At 41.4% G+C, this 23,675-nt stretch overlaps 1 protein-coding gene across 1 annotated transcript in view; it reads left to right on the forward strand.

Moving 5' to 3' along the window:
• Window positions 1–8,336: 8,336 nt before the first annotated feature.
• The window catches only part of TMEM100 (transmembrane protein 100), a 210,188-nt gene continuing 194,849 nt past the window's right edge, over window positions 8,337–23,675 (forward strand). The window contains exon 1 of the mRNA XM_044090478.1: window positions 8,337–8,700. The gene's annotated coding sequence lies outside the window, so the exon portion shown is untranslated. The remainder of the gene's footprint in view (window positions 8,701–23,675) is intronic.

A 23,675-nucleotide genomic window follows, 5' to 3' on the forward strand; every position in this document is an offset into this window, starting at 1 on the left:
ACAATTCATTGCTCAGACTCCTAGCACTGAACACAGCACAAGCTCAATGCAGGCTAAATTAGAATTTGTTAGGTTGGAATATCTAACAAATGATCTTTGCCTAAAAATTAACTACTGGGGCAGAAATTATCTTAATCAATATACAGAAGTCCTAAGAAGAGAAGGGTGAAGACCATCCCTGGAAAGGCCTGTCAGCCATCACTTCCCATATTGACACAAAATGCATCCTTCTAAAAAGACACCAGTTAATAAGGCAGTTTGAGAAACCAATTATTTTTGTTTGAAATTATTGAACATTTTAAGAGAAGACAGAATACTGGTCATGATGTGTGTTTAACCTGTCTCAGACACATGCATATAGAGTTCAGATCCATCTTTTTGCATCAACCCCATGATGCAGTGTCTAACCTCATTCACCCAGATGTGGCTATCACTGAAAACATACTAATACTTTGGGTGAAGGGACCTAGAAGATCTGGTCACATCCCAAATCTTGATGCCTGAGAGACAGCTGCATATGACCCTACTCCATGTACAACCTGGTGAATGGAGCATCAGTGAGTCTAAATGGAGATAAATACATTACTGTTTGTGGCTACAGCCTCTGCAGGCCTTATGGAGAAGATGTGCAACCAGAGTGACTCACTTTAGTTGTCGGTGAAGGTGCAAGTGAAGATGCCTTTGAGTAATGTTATATGACCAAGGTTTATTCAAGTGATGTCCTTCTAGCTTAGCTAATGATTTTCAACTGTGTTGGCAAAAGTAAGTCTTTTGTTAGGTGGTTGTGATGTAGCATTAAGCTGCTTACTGAATTGATATGCATGAGAGTTTAGACTCCAAGTAAATAATAGAAGTAAGCGGCTGTAAGTAAGCTTGCTGGCAATAGAATGGGTCAGAGCAAAGTGAGAATCCATTTTGACAAAGATAAATATGTGACCAGATATTAGTGACAACCATATTGATGAGGTAGCACAGAGATTAATTGGTTCATAGGATGATACTAGGCTATTGGCCTGGAGGCCCTTATAAGCCTAGCCAAGAATTTCGGCCATGTTCCCTGAAAGTCAGCACCTGTTTCCCATGTCTGACAGGGACACAGGTAGGATCCAAGGGGTATATTTTCTGTTTCCCATCCAATCATCCAGGTTTCTCTTAAAGAGGGCTAGAGAGGTACTCTGCTTGACTAAGTGAGTAAAACAGATCATAAGATTCAGTTTTAACCTGAAAAATGTCATGAAAAAAGTGAAAAATTCAGGACACTATGGTCACACACAATAATTCTAAGCAAAGGGTATGACATTAATTATTGCTGTGTTTTAAGTAAAACACATACAGATGTATGCTGCTGTGTATAGTGCAGCAGATCCAAATACAGGCAACACAAGGACAATATGGAATCAAAATCCACTTAGCACAGCAAGACTCCAACAAGCACAGTAAACAACATCTAAGCAGTATACAGTACAGACCCACACAGCTAACCTCCTTGTATACTATATATCAGGAAAACACTTACTTAAAAGGGAAAAGTACCAGGAAGCAACAAAGGAATAACAGAGAGTCAACTATTTTGAAAAGCTTATAATAAACAGCAGCCAGTTCAGGCAGGTAAGAAGGGGACCACTCCTCTTCTTTCCATGAACAACAGTTGCAACCACCAGGCCCAAAATCTGGAACAGTCTACCTTAAATCATACATCTGTTGGTTGGACCAAACCCAGATGAAATAAGGGCAAATAAAATCCAGTTTGCACAGTAGGCCTAACCCTAGGTGAAACAAGAGCAATACACACAAAAAGAGTTAACGTGGCTACCGAACCAGAAAACACTAGCAATTAAGAACTTGAAGAAACCGGAATATTGTATTGAGACTCCATTGCTCAAAAGTTTAGTGCTGGTCTTACAGATGAAGATTACCACCCTAACTGGAAAAAAAAGGAAATTTCACTCCAGTAAATCAGTGTACGATTACAAGAATTCAGTCTAGTACAGATGGATTAGTATACCACCTTGTATGGAGGAGGTGAAGGAAACTCCATATAGGACATGAATACCTTAGCATCTTTCAGGGAAACCAAAATGTATACAGTTTACACAGATGCATATTGCTTTGGGCAACATACCTGTTTCATAAGAGAAAGATCTGCAAGCAGCTGTCATGTATCTTATTGGAAAAGTGCTTCATTTTATTTGCTTATGTTCATTTTGTTTTCAGGAATGTGAGATGGATTATAATGAGTCTGCTTTTGGGCATGGCCAGCTTACATAGAAAGTCATATAAATTATATATACGAACATTAATACAAACAACACAAGTACTGCAACACACAGCCCAGTCACTTGGCATAGTCATGAAACCCTGATTATGAACCAGATGGCCTGAGTTCAGCTAGGGGTGGGAACTAGAGAAGCCAAGAGGTGGGGGAAGGGAGTGAGTGGCTGACACACCAGCTTGCTCATCCTGGGGAATGGTAGGTGGTCTAATTCACTAAACTGCTGATCCTGCTAAAAGTGTAGGCATACAGCATGTAGACATTAGGTCTTGGTGACAATCACACTATACATGGTCCAGTGAAACTAGTCACATGTGTATCATGCACTTGGATGTTCCCCCAGTTACAGCAATTGCAGAATTTATATCCCCCAGGGGGCAAGGATAGGTTGGTTAGGACACACTTTACACAAATGATGGTCCACTTGTAATGCCTGATTTTCACTGCTATAGGGGATCAATGGACCACTCTAGGCTCTTACTAAGAACATGAGAAAAATGAGCCATGGAACTATCTCCATGGTCAGGAATGAATGGGAAAGTTCTCACCTTGCAGAGGATCAAAGAAATCAGTTTGGGTTATGGGGGTGCTTTTGAGGATAGGAATTGTAGGATTAAAAAAATAATTGCAATATATATATAAGTTTACCAAACCTTTAGTTAAGAATGTGAATATTTTATGTCATTTTTTTATGGGAAAGCACGTGCTATTAATGTATTTTCCTGCTAAAGCATATATAGTCTTCATACTAAACATACATACAGTTTCAGCTGTGAAGCAAAAATGCTCATATAGGTTCATAGGTTCATACTGGGCTATCTGCCCTGGGGCATTTATAAGCCTAGCCCGATTGTGTTTGGCTTATGCCACCCCTTGATTTGAGTATACTGTGCCCTTTTTAAAGTTTAGTTTACTGTGCCTCTGTCTAATAGTGACACGGAAGTAATCCCCAGGACAAACCTACGATCCCCCATCCACTCATCAAGATTCTTCTTGAAGAGAGTCAGTGAGGTGCTCTGCCTAACATGAATTGGAATTCTATTCCAGAGCAAAGGGAGCCTCTGGGTTATGAATCTGTCCCTCCAGCATGTTCTATTTATTTCTGTGCTGAGGTTCAAGTCCCTCGAGCGCATGGCTCTAAGGGATTTAGATTTACTGAGGTGGAGCATGTCCATTAATTCTGGGTTGGACATAGCTTTATATGTCAGGCATAGATCGCCTCGAAGTAGGCGGTATGCAACTGAGTAGAGCTGGAGTTTTTTTAACCGAGCAGCATATGGCATCTGATCCTCCTGGTGAGGTACTTTTGGGGTCTTTCTAATTGCTGCAGGTGTTGGGTAAGGTACATCCCAAAGGGGGCATTGTATTCTATGATGGGCCTGATGAGGGATGAATAAAGGGGCACGATTACCTCTCTTGATCTAGATGTGAATCCTTTCATGATGAGGTGGGCTATGTAGAAGGTCTTTCTAACCACTTTGGCAATGTAGTTGTCAAAGAAGAGATTGCTATCAACTTGGGTCCCCAGATCCCTAATTACTTTTTCTGTACTTAATGGGTTACCACCTATGTGGTAATTTGTGGGCACATTGTTTTTGTCAAAGGGTATGACTATACACTTTTTGGCATTTAGCTTTAGACCATGGCTTTGGCACCAGTTATCCGTCTCTACGAGACCTTTTTGAAGGATGTTTGTGTCAGCTGGAGAGTCAATTATGGTGCCCAGTTTGCAGTCATCTGCAAACTTGGTGAGCCATAGTCCTCCCACATTGGCCTGTACCTCAGAAAAGTAAATACCAAACAAGAGAGGTCCCAGGACAGAACCTTGTGACCGGTTTTGAGTCTGACATGGCCCCAGCAACTCTGACTCTCTGGGTTCTGTCTTTGAGCCAGTTTGTGACCCATCTTGTGACATAGGGGTTTATATTTAGGCTGGATAGCTTATCTATGATGCCTGAGTGGGGTATTGTGTCAAATGCCTTTGCGAGGTCGAGACAGGCTGTGTGGACTACCTTCCCTTCATCTATGGCCTTGGTGACTGTTTCGAAGAAGTCGACCAGGTTCAAAAGGCAGGATCTGCCCTTGACAAAGCCAAATTGGGTAGGATCTAGTGTCTGTAGGTCCCCAATGTCTTTGTTTATGAGTTCCATGATGATCCTCTCCATAGCCTTGCATACTAGGCTAGTCAGGCTTATGGGGTGATAGTTTCCAGGGTCCGCAGAGGCGCCACCTTTGTGGAGTGGGACCACTGTTGCTGTACGCCATTCTTTGGGCACATATCCTGTAGTGAGGCTGAGATTGTACAGCAGTTTTACTTGAGGGATTAGTTATTCTTGGAGTTCATGTAGGACACAACCCAGGACACCATCTTGTCCCATGGAAGCAGTGTTTTTTGCTTTGGAGAGGGCGGCCTTCACCTGAGCATCAGAGATGTTTGGGAGGCTGCACTCTGCCGGGATAGATACTTGCTGTTTTGGGGGGGAGGGGATGGAGAAGTTTGCACTGAACCTGTCTGCCAGGATATTTGCGATGTCTGTGGGTTCAGTGTATTTTTGTCGTTTAGAATCAACTCAGAACAAGTTTGGGAGTTGCATCCCAGGTTCCTAACATAACTGAAAAAAGCCTTATGATTGTCTTTAGTGTCCTGTGCAATTTTTCTCTCGAAGCTGGCCTTAGAGGATTTTATGAGGGATCGTAATTTTTTGCTAGTACTGATCAGAGATGCTTTCCCTTTTAGGGATTTTGTTCTATCATGTAGTAGCTTCCTCCTTCTGTTGTACAGTTTATTTATGGCTGGGGTCCACCAGACTGGACGCCTGCCTTTGGATGATTGGGTCTTGATTTTGTTTGGGATAGCATGATCCATGCATATATTAAATAGCAATGTTACATTGATATTGTGCTTTCAGAAACACTAGCAATTTAACATCTGTGGAAAGGAAAAGAAAATAAATGTAGTATGGCAAAGCATTAATAACATCAAGAATTTCTGTTACATATTTTAGGACCTAAAAAGAAAATATGAGGTAGGGCCAGTTATTTTTTTCTGATGCTTTGCTTGACTGTAAAGTTCTGTTTTTAGCTTTAAAGTTCATTCATTGATATATTTTTAGTAAGTTGCTGGTTAAAAGGATCCAGATAAGTATTAAATCCAAATTAATCTGCTGGATTTTCAGATAACTACATTGCAGAATTTGATCCTTAAGGATTGTGCTGCAAGTAATTGCAAAGATACATTCAACACTGATAGTTCCTGAGACTTCAATGTAAACACTACTGATGTCAAACTGCTTAAATACCACAATAAGTAAACAGATTACACACAACTAGGAAAATAATCACATCTATCAAGGTCATCCACAAATTTCAAGCATCATTAGATTCTGTAATGGAATGAATTATTAAAAACAATGAAACTTTCCATATCCATTCTGTAAAGGAATTAAATTTGGTTCAGAAATGTCTATGGATCCTACATGTTGCAGATCCTTTTTAGCCACTGGTGTTGGCTAAATGAGGTTAAGAGTCTGTAGCTGTTTTTTTTTTTTTTTTGCACATTTCTTTATCAAGTGGTTTGGTTTAAATGTTTTGCTGGGACTACTTGTGGTGTTTGAGTGCCTGATTGGTTTTGTTTCCCTTCCAAGTCCTGTCCTTTGAATACATCTGTGTAGCATTTTGGGAAGTGATTGGCATTGATTTTCCTGAGACCTGGCACTGAATGACCCGTGATTCAGACTCTATTTGGCTCAATAAATACATGGCTTCTGCCATTTTATTTTAAAAAGTGTGTAATGTGGTTGTTAGCAATACAGGAACATGCATGTTTTCATCCTGAGGCAATGACAGGAACCATGGTTCTTAATCTGTTAGCTCAAGAATTAGCAACAAAGTAAAAAAATAATGGGATCAAAAGTCCAAAAACAGGGATGGATTTTAAATATTATACACTCAGTTGTTAGAATAACAGGTTTTGCATTAACGGGCATTTTCTGAAGGATACAAAGACAGAAACTCAGAAGACTGTCAATACTTAGGAAGTACGATTCTCAATAATTTAACAGAAAGCCATCCATTTTAGGAGAATAGAGCAAAATCAGGCACATTTTGTAAAATCAGGGCAGGAACTGTTAAGACATGTCTTCTCATAGTTTTATAGGTTCATAGGTGGTGCTGCGGTAGCGTTGTCGCCTCACAGTAAGACGCTGACTGGTTCGACTCTTAGCTAGAGCGTCTTCTGTGTGGAGACATGCGTGAATGGGCGTACCTTTGTTGAAGGTTGTGCACTAGGGCTGGCAACTCAACACGTAAAAATCAACTGCCAATCATTAGCGGACCAGAGTTCTGCTGTGGCGACCCCTAACTGGGAAAAAGCCGAAAGACACAACAAGATGCCTACTAGGATAATGACTGTGGCCCCTTTAAGCCTAGCCATGCATACCAAATATCTATCAAGTTCTTGTGCCCTTGATAAGTGTAAACACGGGGTTGGGAGATGAACTATTTACAGGCTGCCTGTGTCTATTAGAGACAAAGGTGACAAATCAGGGAATAATTTCTTGTTCCCTGTTGCTTGTCTACTCAGGATAAGCGTGCGCGCACACACACACACACACACACACACACACACACACACACACACACACACACGCTATACATTTCAACCTCTTAGTCCAAGAAATCTGAACAGAGTCGTAAATAATTGGGGACAAAGGCCCCAAATCAGGGACACTTTGTAAATATTGCCATAGCTCTCAACCTTTAATCTCCAAAATGAGCAACACTCACCTTCATAATGTGGAACAAATGGGAAAAATGTGGAACACACACTAATGGCTTTCTAACAACTTCAACTACGAAGGTCACAGAATGGTTAAAATATGCTGGTTTTACTTGTAAAGAAAATCCTTTAATGAATTAATATGATTAATTTCTATTTACCATGGATTTCACTTAAAAAATTCATAACAATGAATGTGTGACAGACTCTCTCAATGTGGAACTTTGAGGAACTTCGAGGAACATGAACTTTTTAAGACCCCAAATGAGGTACGTTCTTCATAATGAGGTACACTTGAGAGGTATGAATATTGCCCTTATAAGCCTAGAAAGTTGATAGAATAACAGGTTGTGCATTAGCACGGATTTTCTAAAGGACGTGAAGCCTGAAACTCACATGTATAACATTATATTCTGTCTTTGATCCTCAACAATTTGCCAGAAAACTTAAACAATTATAAAGAATAGACCAAACATATAAGGTAAAAATCTGGGCAGTATACACACACACACACCATAGCTCTCAAATAATAGGGGGCATATCTGAACAAAATCAGAGACAAATCCAGAAAGAATCATGGACAATCTTTGACACTTTTTTAAAATATAAGAACTATTAACTCGAAACATTGACGGAATAATATGATGTGAACTGATACATATTTTCCTGAACTAAAATAAGTCTATAACTTTAATTATTGTTATTTTGTAATAAGTATAAGTTACCGCTTTTTCTACAAAGGTCTACTGTTCTGGAAGATATTAAGACGGACAAAGCTAAAATTTGAGCCAAAATCTAGGTCATTTGAGAGCTATGAACCACACACACACACACACACAGAAAAAGTGATGGAATATATTCAGTAAATATTGATAATCATTACAGGTAGAGACTTTTAATTCCGAAACTAAATATCAATTCAATTTTTTTTTCTATTGACTTAAACCGTGTCCCTAATTTGGTGTACTTTTCCCGTTGTTCCTTCTAAAATGCTGAGAGCGGTACATCCACATTTTATTAATTTACTTTATTCTACCGGACAGTGTCAACATTTAACCAAATCAATACTCGTGAAAATGGAAACAGATTTCAGCATTATATAGTATTTTCTTTTTTTTTTTGTGAATGGAAAGCTGCTGACGTCATCCTTTATCATCCAGGTGGGAGTTGTGTTTAATTTATTAAACCGTATGCCCGGCACTGATAGGCAGGTGAGGCAGCAATAGGCGGAGTTAACTTTTGACTGACTTCTTTCTTGCACGTTGGATTGGATATCGCAGCCTTTGGCTGAAGATGTCCACAATAAGAAAAGCTGTGTTTCTTGCATAGGTACTCGAGATGCAATGAGTGTCTTTAGACGGTTTGCATTAAGGGGCGAGTGTACCCTGAGCACCATCTGCTCCGTGCGCGCTTTGTGATGGGTTGGACGTGTGTAGAGGCCATGTAAGTGTGGACTGGGGCAGGAAGCTTACGCTGGGGAAACAGACAGTTGTTATCTGGACTCTGTCTGGAGACGTCTTGCAGTAGCTCTGCAGGACATACGCTAGTTTGAAGAAATCGGATACCTTCTCACTCCACCTAACCAGGAAATAGCAGATCGGGGTAACCACAGCAAATACCAAAGAATGAACAGCGTTAACACTTTACTAAGGTAAGGGTTAATCACGGTTCTGAAGGATGGGTGAAATAAATAAAAATAAAATGCATAGTCGGGTGTGTGCGTGAGAAAGAGAGACAGAGGGATCTGGCTGTCAAACACTACTGGAGATGTGAGCAGAAAAATGCAGTGATTTATCAAGACCTAACGGTTTCGAATGATTATTTTAATCAAAGCGGATGTCTCTCCATCTCCTTTTTGTCAGTCACGAGTAAAATAAAGTACGGATGCGAAGCATTTAGAGACTGACAAGTTATCATTACTCATTGCGGTCTCTTTTTCGACTCTTTAATAAATTGCTAGAAAAAAATGATCCCAAACGACTGATTATGTAATACCACTAAACTGTACATATTTTCGCAAAATGTCCAGATTTTTGCCTCACATTTTTTGGTCTGTTCCTCATAAAAATTGTGTCTTTTGGTGTTTTTTGACAAATTACTGGGATGATTTAAGGTTTAAAGTCACTAAATAATTACACGTATCTTAAGTTTCAATTTTCATATCATTCAGAAAATGGATGCTAACACAAACCTAATGTTATTCTAGCAACTTTCTAAGTTTTATAAGAGCAATGTTTAAATTGTGTCCCTATGTTTGGGCCTTTGTCCCCAATTATGCCGGGCTTTGTCCAGATTTCCCGTGGTAACAGGTTGAGGGGTATGAATGGGGCTCTTGAGCGAGACGCTCCTTTTGTAGGATGTATATTCACCAAGCTGTCGTTTAGCTGGTTTTATTTATTTTCATGCTTTGAGGGTTTTTTTTTTTACTATGAGTAGTGAGTGAGGAAGTGTGAGTTTTTTTATTCCGCAGTTACAGTGCCAGCGAGGATGCATATGGGATGGGTGGATGGGTTGCTGCTAGACGCTGAGAACGAATTGACCCCCCCCCCTCCATTTAAGTCCTAAAGACAGAACACTTGATTGCTACTACGTCAACAATTTTAGCTCATGTTCTGCCAAACGTGTTAGTGGCTTTCCTTAAATACCGCACTTACTTTATTTACAGGCAGAAGAGCTCTGAAACATTTAATTCTGTCACTGACAGACTACAGAATGTAACAGGTGCGTATTACCGGTGAGCTAATAGATAATTAAAGAGTTACAGACCTTAGCGGGGTATAAACTATGACAAAATTCTGCTTTGTGATGCAACTTCAGATATTGCAATCCCAGTTAAAAATCTGTTTGTTGCAATCATTTATTTTCTCCATTTGTCGGTCACCTTCTGATGTATTTTGTTACCAGTATGCTTAGACCAATTTCATTTAGACTTTATTTGACCTTGGATGTTGACTTTGCAGGAGGATAACATGCAAGTCTAATGTAAATCATACAGAAATGTCCCTCAGAATAAAAAGTCAACAAATCATGAAGAGACCTGCACAGATTGTGCTTGCAGTTTTGTTTTTTGGTTGTGTAGATTCATTCTGTACTGTGCATGTCCAGCTAAGGCGGTGATGTTGGGTCAGAATTTTCATTCATTTTGCACTGTACATTGTTGCAAAACCATAGCCATGGGGTAAGTAGTGACAGTAATAAAAACATTCCTCTAATCTGTCCTTTGCAGGTGCTGTGGCCCTGTGATAATTTCCTCACATAATCTGAGTACAAAACAATGTTCAAAAGAAGACTTTTTTTCTTTTGTGCGTATGTGTCTGCTTACACTTTACAACTATGCCATACTGCTATTATAAAGCAGCTAGAAAAAGGAAAAATGATTTGAAAACATCTCATTCCCCTAATAATAGAATCTGCAAAATGCTGATATTTTATAGCTTCAGACTTGTATACTCATATTTAAGAATCCATCCATCAACAACTCTCTTTTCCCTTTTTTTTTTTTTTTTTTTTTGCACATTGGGGTGTCACTTCATCGGTGACAGTCATCTAAAGCAAAGGCTTCCACTGCCAGGTGTCTAGCTCTGCCATGGTAGTTCTTCCACACCACACATTCACACACACACTTACATTTATGGATAATTTAGAGTGTCCAATCCACCTACTGCATGTCTTTGGAATGTAGGAAGAAAGCGGATCACCTGAAGAAAACCCACAGGAACAGAGGGAGGACATGCACATTTCACATAGAAGACATCCTAGCTGAGAATTGAACCATGGAACAACCTCTTGCTGTGCACAGAATGAGAAAAAATTCCATGCACTTCTTTATAAAGTTGAGCTATGCTTACATCTATGTACGTCACAGGTCCATTACCAAGATGAACATGTGCTTAGCATTAGGTAGTATAACATTTTAGACAAATAAAAGGTTTACTATGTGGTTTGTACAAAAGAAAAAAAATCACATTGTTTGAATGAAAAATAAGGCTTTCAAAATAAAAGAATACAGATAACCAAGGACTGTCCACAGTAGCACATCACAAAGCCTGCAGTTTGCTGAACTTGAAGCAATATTGTGATGTGCTAACAGACATTCTTTACCAGAGTAGTAAGATGGGGTGGGTTGTCTTTCCCTGCTAAATGGAATCTGGTGAGCTAAACATTTTAATTGATTTCTGTCTTTTAGATTGTACTTTTTTATTTTCACATTATTGCTTTCATAGTAGCACTACAGCATTTTGACAATATAATACCCCATCCTTCCACCCTGCATCCCACACAGAACTATTTCCATATTTTAAGGTGCATTTTAAATTCCATTTCTTTCTTGTATAAGACGAGGTGATGAGAACATAACACTAAGACTTCCCTGCCTCACCAAATGTAGCCTTATTTTTACAGCATGAATGCATGTTGTGCTTATAATGTCATTTCCAAATAAGAACTGATTTAGTTAAATGTGGACTTGCAGTCTCATATCAAAGCAAAACTTTTTACATAGCAGGATGTGATCCCTGACATATGTATTATATATTATATATATATTTTTTACTTTTTGGATATTTTTGTGTTATTTTGGGGGAGTTCAACAAAATGCATATTTGTTATAAAGAATTAGCATTGGTTGTCCATTTTCAGAGCCAATATTTATTTTATGCTTGGAACTTATTGCTTATTTTGCCAGAGAAATATGAATTTAATGCACCCAGCCGTCTACGACCCATTTTTGCACATGGGGTTGGGATGTCACTTCAACAGTGACAAATAATCATTTTCATTTTATTACACAACAGTTTTAGCCAGCGGTTTAAGCATTTTCATATTACTCCACAACAGTTTTAGCCAGCAGTTTAAGCATTTTCATATTACTCCACAACAGTTTTAGCCAGCAGTTTTACATTTTCATATTACTCCACAACAGTTTTAGCCAGCAGTTTTAGCATTTTCATATTACTCCACAACAGTTTTAGCATTTTCATATTACTCCACAACAGTTTTAGCCAGCAGTTTAAGCATTTTCATATTACTCCACAACAGTTTTGGCCAGCAGTTTTAGCATTTTCATATTACTCCACAACAGTTTTAGCCAGCAGTTTTAGCATTTTCATATTACTCCACAAGAGTTTTAGCCAGCAGTTTTACATTAGAATTATCAGGAATCTCAGATGTTGCATCTGCGACTGTTGAATCTTCAAAACCGTCACTACAAATGTTCTCCTGTTCACATTTCTTAAATTCACACACACAAAAAGCCTAAATGCTATATGTCACTTGTGATAGCACTCCACAGATTTTATTGATGTAGCTTTTAAAAAATGAAAAGAAAACTGGGCAGGCAGTCATGTGACATTTTTTTAAAGCAAGAAATATCTTTATTAAATTATCTGTTATGAAGCTGGCAATCATGCATTTATATAAATGAAAACAAACCATACTGGCATATTTTTAGTTGCAAACATATATCACAGTGTGACACTAAAAGTAATTTAATCTCCCACTCCTCCACTTTTCTTGCACTTGGAAACACCCTTGCACAAATGGGTGACATGTCATTCCATAACAGTTGAAAAATGTTGAAAGTATTCCTGATTATTGTATTTAGTAAACATTTTAATTTTTCAGGAAACATATTCAGAGTTTTTCCGAGATCTGAAACAAAATTTATTTATTTATTTATTTTATTTTACATTTGTTAACCGGGCTAGTCCAACTGGATACATGTCCATTTTCAGTGGAGGCCCGGGGAGAAAAGCTCCACTACAGCTACTAAAACAAGATAAAAATATGTAAAAATGCAGAAGTACAAAAAATATACATTTCAATGAATACATGGATTGATCAACTGCAAGTTGTAAATGCATTAGAGTACAATGAGGCTAAGAATATGAGGCTTAGCAGGAACAAAAAAAAAAATTCAAGTAAAGAGCTAGGATACGCTATTGCATGTTTGAAAGGAATTGATAAAAAAATTAGATATATGTCAATTTTAAAGAAGATGTCACAGAGACACTAATGAAGAGGATATTCCAGAGAGCAAGAATTGAGAAAAAGAACTAAGGGGATGAATGGAACAGATGGCAGGAAGGAAGAATGATTAGCCAGGGTTGTTGCAAGAGCATAGCCAGTGGTTGGAGAGGAAGAGTTTTAGTTTAGCTTTAAATAGTGGGAGTGAAGTAAGGGAAGTGAGGTCTTGTGGAAGTTGGTTCCATATTTTGCCAACTGAGTTGGAGAATATGGAGTGACCTGCTGAGTTATTTGATAGGGAAGTTAGAATCAGTATTTTGTTAGCAGAGCGTAGGTTTTTCAGATTTTTGTAGGGTTGTATGAGGGAGGAGAGCATAGGAGTGTTGTTAGGGTGATAAAGGGCTTTGTGGGCAATAGTAAGTTGGTAGAATTGTATTAGGTAGGGTAATTCTAGCCAGTTTAGTTTTTTAAGATTAAGACAATGATGAGTCCTATAAGGAGAAGCTGTAGCAAATCTGGCAATGTTGTTATATGATGATGTTAGTTTGTTGAGATTATACTTAGAAAGATTAGTGAAAATGGGGGAAGCATATAGTAGTGTAGAGATTAAGTGGGTTCTAGCTATGGTAGTTCTTGCTTGAGTTAGGAAAGATTTGATTCTATAGAGAGAACCAAGCTTTCTGTTAGTAGTTTTTATTGTAGAGTTGATATGAGTGTCAAATTTTAGTTGATTGTCAATAGTAATTCCTAAGAGTTTAGTGGTTTGGTCTGGGGAGATGCGGGTACCATTATTGGATGTAAGTGTGAAGTTAATGAAGGGGGACATGTGAGTGGGTGCAAAGAGTAGGAGTTTGGTTTTCTTGGGGTTAAGGAGGAGACAATGATTAGAGAACCATTGCTCTATCATTGTGAAGGTATTTTGTGTGCGAGTGTGGAGCTCAGTCTGTGTTGAGGCTGAGCAAATAATGGTAGTGTCATCCGCATATTGAATGCAAGTTGATTGAGGAGTGGCTAGATGTAGGTCATTTATAAAAATGAAGAATAGTAGTGGACCTAAGATAGAGCCTTGAGGGACCCCTACAGAGGTGGGAAGGAGATCAGAGAGATGGTTATTCCAGAGAACTGCCTGTTTACGGTTATCCAGGTAGGATATGAACCAGCTTAAGGCAAGACTGTCTAGAGAGAGGGACTTTAAACGATGGAGGAGAAGTTGGTGATTAACCATGTCAAAGGCTTTAGACAGGTCTACGAAGAAAGCTGAAGAAGGAATGTTATTATTGCGGTTTTTGTTAATAGAGTCGATAAAGGATAGTAAGGCAGTGCTAGTACTATGCCAACATGGGTTTCGACCATTCCAATCAGCCAGGAGGTTGTGGCTTTGTAGGTGATTAAGTAGCTGTTTGTGGATGCATTTCTCCATTATTTTTGCAAGAGGAGATAGTAGTGCTATGGGGCTGAAGTTGGAATACTCAGTAGAGTCACCTCCTTTGAATAGAGGGATAATATAAGAGATTTTCCAGAGTGATGGAATAGTACTTTCTTTTAAGGTCCTGTTAATCAGTATAGAGATAGGGTAGGCTACCGCTTTAGCACCTAGTTGTAGGTATTTGGCTGGTAATTTGTCAGCTGAGGGGATTGCGGGCTTTAGTTTTTGAAGTAAGGATGATATATAAGAGGTTGGTATATTTTTTAGGTGAAATGGAGGGGGGGGAGGAGCCTAGGGTTAGTAGTTTGGAGGTATCAGGGCTTTGTTGGTTAGCTAGCTTTAATATGGCTGAGGTAAAGAAGGTATTGAAGGCATTAGCAGTTTGTAGTGGGAGGTCAGGGTTAGAGCCTAGAGGATTTGGTGTGGTGACTTTGCCAGGGGATAGTAGCATGTTAATAGCGGACCAAAATTTTTTTGGTTGGTGACGGGATGAATGTTGAAGCTTAATATAAAAGTTTTTTTTATCTTGTAGGATGGCTTTTTTTGTCACATTTCTTTGTTGTTTAAAAGTGAGGTGATCAGTTATGGTTTTTGTGGTTGAGAATAGCTGCATTGAAGAACTAAACTTGTATGGCTGTTCGTGACACTGTGAATTGCAAATAACATGTGTTACCAGTGTTTCACAAGAGACCTTGGGACACAGGTGGACAGTCGTCTCTCCTTTGATAATCACATTGCCACAGTGGACAGGAAATCCTTCTACATGGCACACCTCATCACAAAAGGTTTCTTATCCAGGAAAAAAGAGGTCATTGTTCCCCTCTACTCGTCACTCATTAGACCCATTATAGTGTACAACGCCCCTTTTGGTATGTACCTCACAAGACATCTACAATAACTGGAAAGGCCACAGAAATACCTCACAAAGAGGATTACCGGCCTCAACCAGATGCCCTACGCAGACCGTCTCAAAAACCTCCAGCTTTACTCCGTCGCATATTGCCTAGTCAGAGACTATCTCTGCCTAACATAAAAAGCTATGTCAAACCCAAAGCTGTTGGACATGCTCCACCTAAAGAAATCTCAATCCCTCCGAGCTACACGCTCTAGGGACCTAAACCTTGTCACTACAATAAACAGAACATGCTGGAGGGATAGATCCCTGTTCCAGAGACTTTCCATACTCTGGAATAAACTACCTATGTGTATCAAACAAAGCTCCTCATTAGCACTCTTCAAGAAAAATCTTGATTGAATAGGAAATTCACCCTGGGTATCACCTCTGTGGCTCTGCTTATCAGGAGCACAGAAAAATAATTTTCTTGGGTGGTGAAAGCCAGGGTACCTTTTTGGCTAGGCTTATATAGGCCCTAGGGCCAATAGCCTAAACTCTACCTATGAACTGTAGCCATTCCCTTTAAAAGTAGCACACAGTCTGTGATAAAAAAAAATGTCCCTTAGCATGCTTTTGATATATTAATGTGTGTGCGTGAGCATGAGAATCTGTGTGTGCATTTGTTTGACATGTAAGTGTAATATTGTAAGCCTGAAAAGCCTGAAGCTGTGTGTGTGTTTGTGTGTGTGTGTGTGTGTGTGTGTGTGTGTGTGTGTGTGTGTGTGTGTGTGTGTGTGTGTGTGTATTTGAAGTGCTAATGCTGTCTGAGCCAGGTTATAAGCTTGAACACAGTGATAAAACTATCTGTGTGAGCACTTAAACTTATGTGAGAAACAAGCTTGATCACTTGCAGTAAGGAAAAAAAGCTGAGTGGCATTTTACAGAACATCTGTGCTTAGCTACAGTATTTGTTGCTTTGAGAAATAGGGAAGATAACTGATATGTGCATACTTCAGATAGAAAAAAGGGTCCTTGCATTTTCAGAATGAGATATTAGTCATGCAACTTAAGGGGCGTTGGCCCTTTTCCAAGTAGCAGCACTGTAAAAATCATGTATATTGCTAAGAGCAGTAACTGGAGAGGTAACTATGCCTTTGGCAGATGAATAGTTTATATGTCACTTTTCTCACAATGAATTGCACCATTTAAATATTTTTAGATACAGGGCTTAATTGGAAAATCATATAAGCAAGAACAAATTGGCATGTTTTTATCCTCTGTGTGCAGAATTAGACATATAAGTGTAATAAGGGAGACTGTAGTAGTGAAGGAGTGAGAACAGAAGCAAAGAATTACCCCCGGATTCTGCATGCCGTGCACGGCGTGCAGGATTAGTGCAGGAGCTCTAGCAGGCAATATGTCTGCCGTGCGATCCAGGAACAGCCTACAGGGGCGTGCACGAGTGCTCCTGCACTAGTCCTGCACGGACTAAGCCCCTGTATGCAAATCACCCCATTTGCAGGAGAAATCCATGTAAATTAGGTGAATGTGTGATCCAGGAAGCTTGAAACTGGCCGTGCAGGACTAGTGCAATCTGCAGAAATGTACTCTGTTAGTAACAGAGTTCATTTCTGCAAAATCCAAAATGGAGCTGTGACAGCTCCAAATAAAGGCTGCATATCAGTCGGGAAGCATGCCAATGGCCAAGTATAAGGCCATTGGCATTGCAAACAGCATAAAAAATTTAAAAAATCAACTTTTATTTATTTTTTAGCCGATCTCGTCTAAGTGTAGGGCAGCGGAACGCACAAATGGGATCTGGGAAAAATAATAAAATAAACCTAAAATAAGCATTCTAACTAATATCACTATTCTGCCATGAAAGTCAATGGCCAGTGAGTAGTGGTTGCTAAGGGGGGAGGCTCAGTGTGAGACATGTAACTATGCATTAGCAGGCAATCCCATGCAAATGGGGGTGGCCTAATGGTTAAGGTGTTTGCCTTACAAACACAAGGTACAGGGTTTGAATCTCACAGGGGATAACTGGCTAGGCTTAAAATGGCTCACAAGGGCAGTTAGCCTAGTACTAGCCTATGAACCTATGAACCTAAATGAGGGGAATGATAGTGAATCCCAGTTTTCCCCAGCGTGCTAGTCAGGTCCCAACAGTGTAAGAGTAGGAATAGCTTGGGGCAAGCCTAGGAGTTAGCTGACATCATGGGGGGTGTGTCAGGCACAGTGTAAGTGGATTGGAACCCTGCGGCTCAGGTTTGCACCTAGCTAAGCACAGCTAAGGAAGGGGGTGTGTCTGACTTTACCTACCACTCTTTACATTGCCTAAGCGGGTGTGCGCACCAGGTTTTAAAGGTTTTAAAAAAAAGTTAAACCAGGAAATAGCAGTTCTGTGCACATTTGAGCATTGCATTTGCACAGTGCGCCCCTGGGTTTAAACAGGAAGGCAATGGGAAGGGAAAACAGCAGTAGGAAGGTAATCTAGGAGAACTAGCATAGCTGGCAGGTGAAATGTATTAGAATCAGCCAATTACACAGGCAGCAGATCAGCCCAGCCCAGAGCACTACTATAAACTTTGCAAACACCTTCCCCTCTGGTTTTTCCCTCACTGTACACTACCGGTGTAAACAAGCAGGGGAACTTTTAACAATCTAAACAACAAAATGATAGGGGCTGCAATAGCTATCATACAACAACTTGTTGAAGAGGTTGAGGGTGGTGAGGATGTGAATGCTGCCGACAACCCACAGTGAGGAAACGGAAAAGAGTATACAGACCCAGGGTAACCTACCAGGGGCTACATGAGCTGGAGATAGTGGAGCACTATAGGGTGGACAGGGACCTCCTACAGCAAATTGTTGAGCTGTGTTGGCCACGCCTGACACGCAGAACTAAGAGAGGGGAACATACCCAGTGGATACCAAGGTATGTGTAGGCCTTAGAATACTAGCTACAGGTACCTTCCAAAGTCCAACTGGGGATATGGGGATCTCACAGTCATCGGCATCCAGGGTACTCCACCAGTTCCTGGATGCCAAGTCAGCACATGTCATTGAGCATGTATATTTCCCCAACACCCATGAGGCATTGGCCAGCAATATGCAACTGTTCCACCAAATAGCAGTATACCCTGAGGTAGTGGGTGCTATAGACTGCACGCACATATGCATCAATGTACCACCCGGTGAGCAGGGTAGGGTCTACATCAACCGCAAGGGCTTCCCCTCCATCAGCTGCCAGGTCATGTGCGATGCCCAGGGCATAATAATGAATGTGTGCACTGGCTGCCCTGGAAGCTATCACGATTCCCACATCTGGCATCTGACACAACTGTACCAGAGATTTGCCAATGGGGACATCCCTCACGGTCACCTGTTGGGGGATGCTGGATACATACTGGAGCTGTGGCTGATGACACCCATCAGAAATGCACACACACCTGAACAAAAACTCCATAATGCGACACAGACCAGAATTATAGTAGAGCATGTGTTTGGGATACTCAAGTCATGGTTCCAGTGCCTGGACACGTCCGGTGGAGTCCTGTAGTACTCACCAGCTGCATGTACCCAAATTGTCATCGTATGTGCCATGCTACACAATATGATCCTGTGGAAACAGCTGCAGCAGGATCAGCACTGGGCAGGGCCACACAGCTCCCCACCATTGCCAAGGCCTGCACAGGCACAGAGTGACTCGGAGGAGGAACAACCTGATCCTGCCCCAGTAGGCAGAAGAAGGCGTGCCCAGTATGCCCTGGTCTTGGCAACGCATAGCACATACACTGACACATGAGGGACCCAAGGAATAACACCTCTCTCTGACTCTCACATACAGTAAAAGGGATGCCAAACACGACACTACCTGTGCTCAGTCATGTGTAGGGAGTGTACTATGTGCATCCGACATGGGCAGCCCTGCAGCACTGCCCTCAATACTGGGACACCCATAAGGTAAGTGACTCACACATGCCAGTCAGGGGGGTTCACATACCCAACAACAGTCACAGCCAGCAGGACAGGTGTAGAAAAACATAAACAAAGGCTGTGCTATGGGCTCTGAATGATGCCTATGGGTAACCTCCACCCCAGGCCTACACAGACAGACCACAGCAGGTCAGGCAGTGGGACATTAGTTCTGAAGGATAGGAAGTAAGAACCTACATAGGTAAATCAAAGCTATGATCTGTAGTACACTTTATGCCTTTAGTCAGCATGATAGCTTAGAATACAGAATGAAATGGAGTACCTGACATACCAGTACAGTCATAGCAAATGTGTACAAGTGTCAGGTGTGCCCCCCATCCTACATAGTAATGTAATAACAGTAAGGTGTACCCCCCCATCCTGTGTAGACATGTAGAAATATTCAGGTGTACCACCCCCCATCCTACGTAGAAATGTAACAGTCAGGTGTGCCCCTCAATCCTGTGTAGAAATGTAGAAATAGTCAGGTGTGCCCGCCAACCTACGTAGAAATGTAGTAACAGCCAGGTGTGCCCCCCATCCTAAGTAGAAGTGTAGTAACAGTCAGGTGTGCCCCCAACCCTGTGTAGAAGTAGTCAGGTGTGCCCCCTCATCCTATGTAGACATGTAGTAACTGTCAATGCCAAATGATTGATGGATACCCTGCAGAAACAGTATGCTACCTGTAGGTGTACAACGCAAAGGTCTGCACTGCAGTACAAACTACCTGGACTCTATCAACACATTCAATACAGATGGGCATACTGGGCATGCTCACACACTTAGAGAAATGAAAGCCATGTCTGCAAACACCAGTGGACCAGACATATCTGGCAGTTGCAGATGTTAGTGCAGACACTCCTCAGTATGCACCACTCATGCTTTGCACACACACTGAATAGGAATACAGACATATATCTAAGGATAACACACTATAATAAGCCAAAGGTAGATTTGTGGAAGAGGGTGAGTGTGACAATGAGCCATCCAGGCATGTCCCACCCAGCACACAGCAAAGGGGCCACAACCACATGAGGTTCAAATGTCACTCACTTTAGATACTAGCCACCGGTATCTGTCAGTATTACAGACTATGTGGTGCAAGTGCTAGCTGTGCAACATGACTCTACAAGGAAGTAGTCCTCTATCAGCTGTATACACATACCTATGAAATATGACCCTGCGTATGCCCGCATTTGGTGTGTCAACCACTAGATGAATGGGTTATGGCCCATGCACACACACTGCCCTCCCCATAGCCCTACTGTGACAAGTCTGCTGAGGTCATCCACTGTGAAATACATCTTTGGGAGAGCTGTAGCCCAGTAATCTCCATAGCACATCCAATAACTACATACTGCTGTAGTATGATAAACTAGTTAGGTAGGAGTTCCAATCCCAGACATGGCAAATGTGTGTGTGTGTCTGTCTCTGTCTGTGTAGAGAGCACTGCTTTTTAGGGTAGTTACACTCCCTACAATTCAAATGCTCTACTTTGGTAAGGCTGCTGATGTCACCCACCTAGAAATACATCTATGGGAAGGTTGTAGTCCAGTAATCTCAGTAGCGCATCCCATAACTGAGTACCACTGCAGTGTGATAAAATAGGTAGGAGTTCTAATCCTAGACTTGGTAAGTGTGTGTGTGTGTGTGTGTATCTCTGTCTATCTAGAGAGCAATGCTTTTTAGGGTAGTCACACTCCCTACAATTCAAATGCTCTATTTTGGTAAGGCTGCTGATGTGATCCATCTAGAAATACATGTCTGTGAAGGTTGTAGCCTACTAATCTCAGTAGCGGGTTCCATAACTGAGTGCCACTGTAGTGTGATAAAATAGGTAGGAGTTCTAATCCTAGACTTGGTAAGTGTGTGTGTGTGTGTGTATCTCTGTCTATGTAGAGAGCAATGCTTTTTAGGGTAGTCACACTCCCTACAATTCAAATTCTCTATTTTGGTAAGGCTGCTGATGTGATCCACTTAGAAATACATGTCTGTGAAGGTTGCAGCCCAGTAATCTCAGTAGCATGTTCCATAACTGTGTACTGCTATAGTATGATAAAATAGTTAGGTAGGAGTTCTAATCCCAGACTTGGCAAGTGTGTGTGTGTGTGTGTGTGTGTGTGTGTGTGTGTGTGTGTGTGTGTGTGTGTGGAGAGCAGTGCATTTTAGGCTAGTCACACTCAGTACAAGTCAAATGCCCTACTTTGGCAATCCTGCTGATGTCATTCATTGTGAAATACCTCTTTGGAGAAGGGACACTCCAGCAATCCCCATGGTGCGTCCTATAACAGCATCATACTGTATAGTGATATAGAATTCTGGTAGGGGTTCTATTCCCACACATGGCAGTTGTGGATGTTTTGTGTGTGTTTCTATGTCTGTGTAGGGAGCAATCATTCACTGTGAAATACACCTTTGGGGAAGGAGTACTCCAGTAATCTCTGTGGCACGTCCTATAACGGCATAGTGCTGTAGTGTAATATACTAGTTAGGCAGGAGTTCTAATCCCAGACATGATGTGTGTGTGTGTCTGTGTTTGTCATTCATATCCTGTGTGGAGGTGGTTGTGAGTTTGTAACAACTGAACTTAATGTGGAGCAGGTTTTGCAAACTTCTTATATGGTGGGCCAAGTATATATCACAATGTCCACCATACAGGGATAACAGATGTGAAATAACTGAGAGACTGGGTTGCAAATCCATACCCCTAAATGTGACATCAATGCCAGCTGAACAACGTTAGTTCCTTGTATTACCCAGGGAACACTCTCAACCCATGTCTTATACACACATACACTTGCCTAGGCAACAGCTGCTATGTTCATAGTACCCTATATATTGCCCACCGATAGTAACCATGGTGTGATTGCAGTGGGCTATAGAGGGCATATCACCCTGTCCATCAGTCCAATAAGCATGTACCAAGATAACAATGCACCTCCCCAATGTCCTCCACTGGACACCTGCAACACTTGTGGTGCCATCAAATGTGACCCACAAAGGACATGCCATGTCTGAAACACAAGCCCTGTATGGACAGATGCCACTGACACCAGGGAATACCGGTATCATGCTATCCATGTAGGTGCAGGGTCAACCTGCTGTCCATTAACAGTTCCCACCATATCATGCTATCAGTGTAGGTGCAGGGTCAACCTGCTGTCCATTAACAGTTCCCGCAACATGAGGCCAGGACTGGCACATCTGATAACACTGTACATGCATGGGGGAGGTGTGCACATCCCAGACACTGCCATATCATGAACTAAGGAACACATATATGGCAAGCAATGCACGGCATTGGCCACACTCAATAGTCACCCAGGTGACTGGATGGTGAATACAATACCTACCTGTGTGGCCAACTCCAGACACTACACCCTGAGCGACATTACAGACCATTGTCATGTGGCCTGAGCATGGGGGAGGTGTGCACAGCCCAGACGCTGCCATATCATGAACTAAGGAACACATATATGGCAAGCAATGCACGGCATTGGCCACACTCAATAGTTACCCAGGTGACTGGGTGGTGAATACAATACCTACCTGTGTGGCCAAATCCAGACACTACACCCTGAGCGACATTACAGACCATTGTCATGTGGCCTGATGCCAAGGTATACCCATCACCTAGCCTTGTATAGCCGTCTGGCACCATCGACCACAACACACCCGTGAAGCAGTGCACCCATGTATGTCAGTACTGGCACCCATGTCTGTGTGTAGTGTATGATGTGTATGACCACATTCACAATCGCTACAACCCCCATTGGCATACTGAAGCATGCTGTCTGATGTCAGACACCTCCACATACCCTTTGCACATATAACCTCCGTATGACCCCTGTGGTGCATGTGATACCTGCACAGTACTGTGTTGTGGCAATCCCACTAGAGATGAGTTGTATTCCTGGCCCTGCCAAGTGTGTCAATGTGTGTGCGTCCTTGTGAGAGTGTGGCTGTGTTGACGCTGACACCTGTTCATGCAGACAGGCACGTGTACTACACCTACCACATAGCTACCATATCCCTGTTGCAGATGTCCCTCACCATCACATATACATTCTGAGGGCTCCCCAACATGTAACCTATGTGGTGCATCCACTAACTGCATGGACCTATGATAGCACTACATAGTCGTCAGGGGTTTGATACCCTGTACTGGTAGGTGTGTGACACAAGCATGCTTAAGTTTTACTCTTCTATCCCCTCCTTGGCTTTTCTGTGCCTCTGTCACTCTCACTCCCTCTCTGGTGGATGTGGAGACTTGTGTATTTTAAGTGTTACTCAGGATCAGCTGATGGCTTCTGCATGAATTGCAGCCGTCCTCTAGCTGATTGCATGTGGAACAGCTGTGGTAACATTCCCATAGCCAATTGCATGGAAACACACACCGATATCTAGGAACATCATGTTGGTA

The sequence above is a fragment of the Protopterus annectens genome, chromosome 12.part0 (genome assembly GCF_019279795.1).
Source record: "Protopterus annectens isolate FY-2018-M chromosome 12.part0, PAN1.0, whole genome shotgun sequence".
Taxonomy (NCBI): Eukaryota; Metazoa; Chordata; order Ceratodontiformes; family Protopteridae; genus Protopterus; species Protopterus annectens.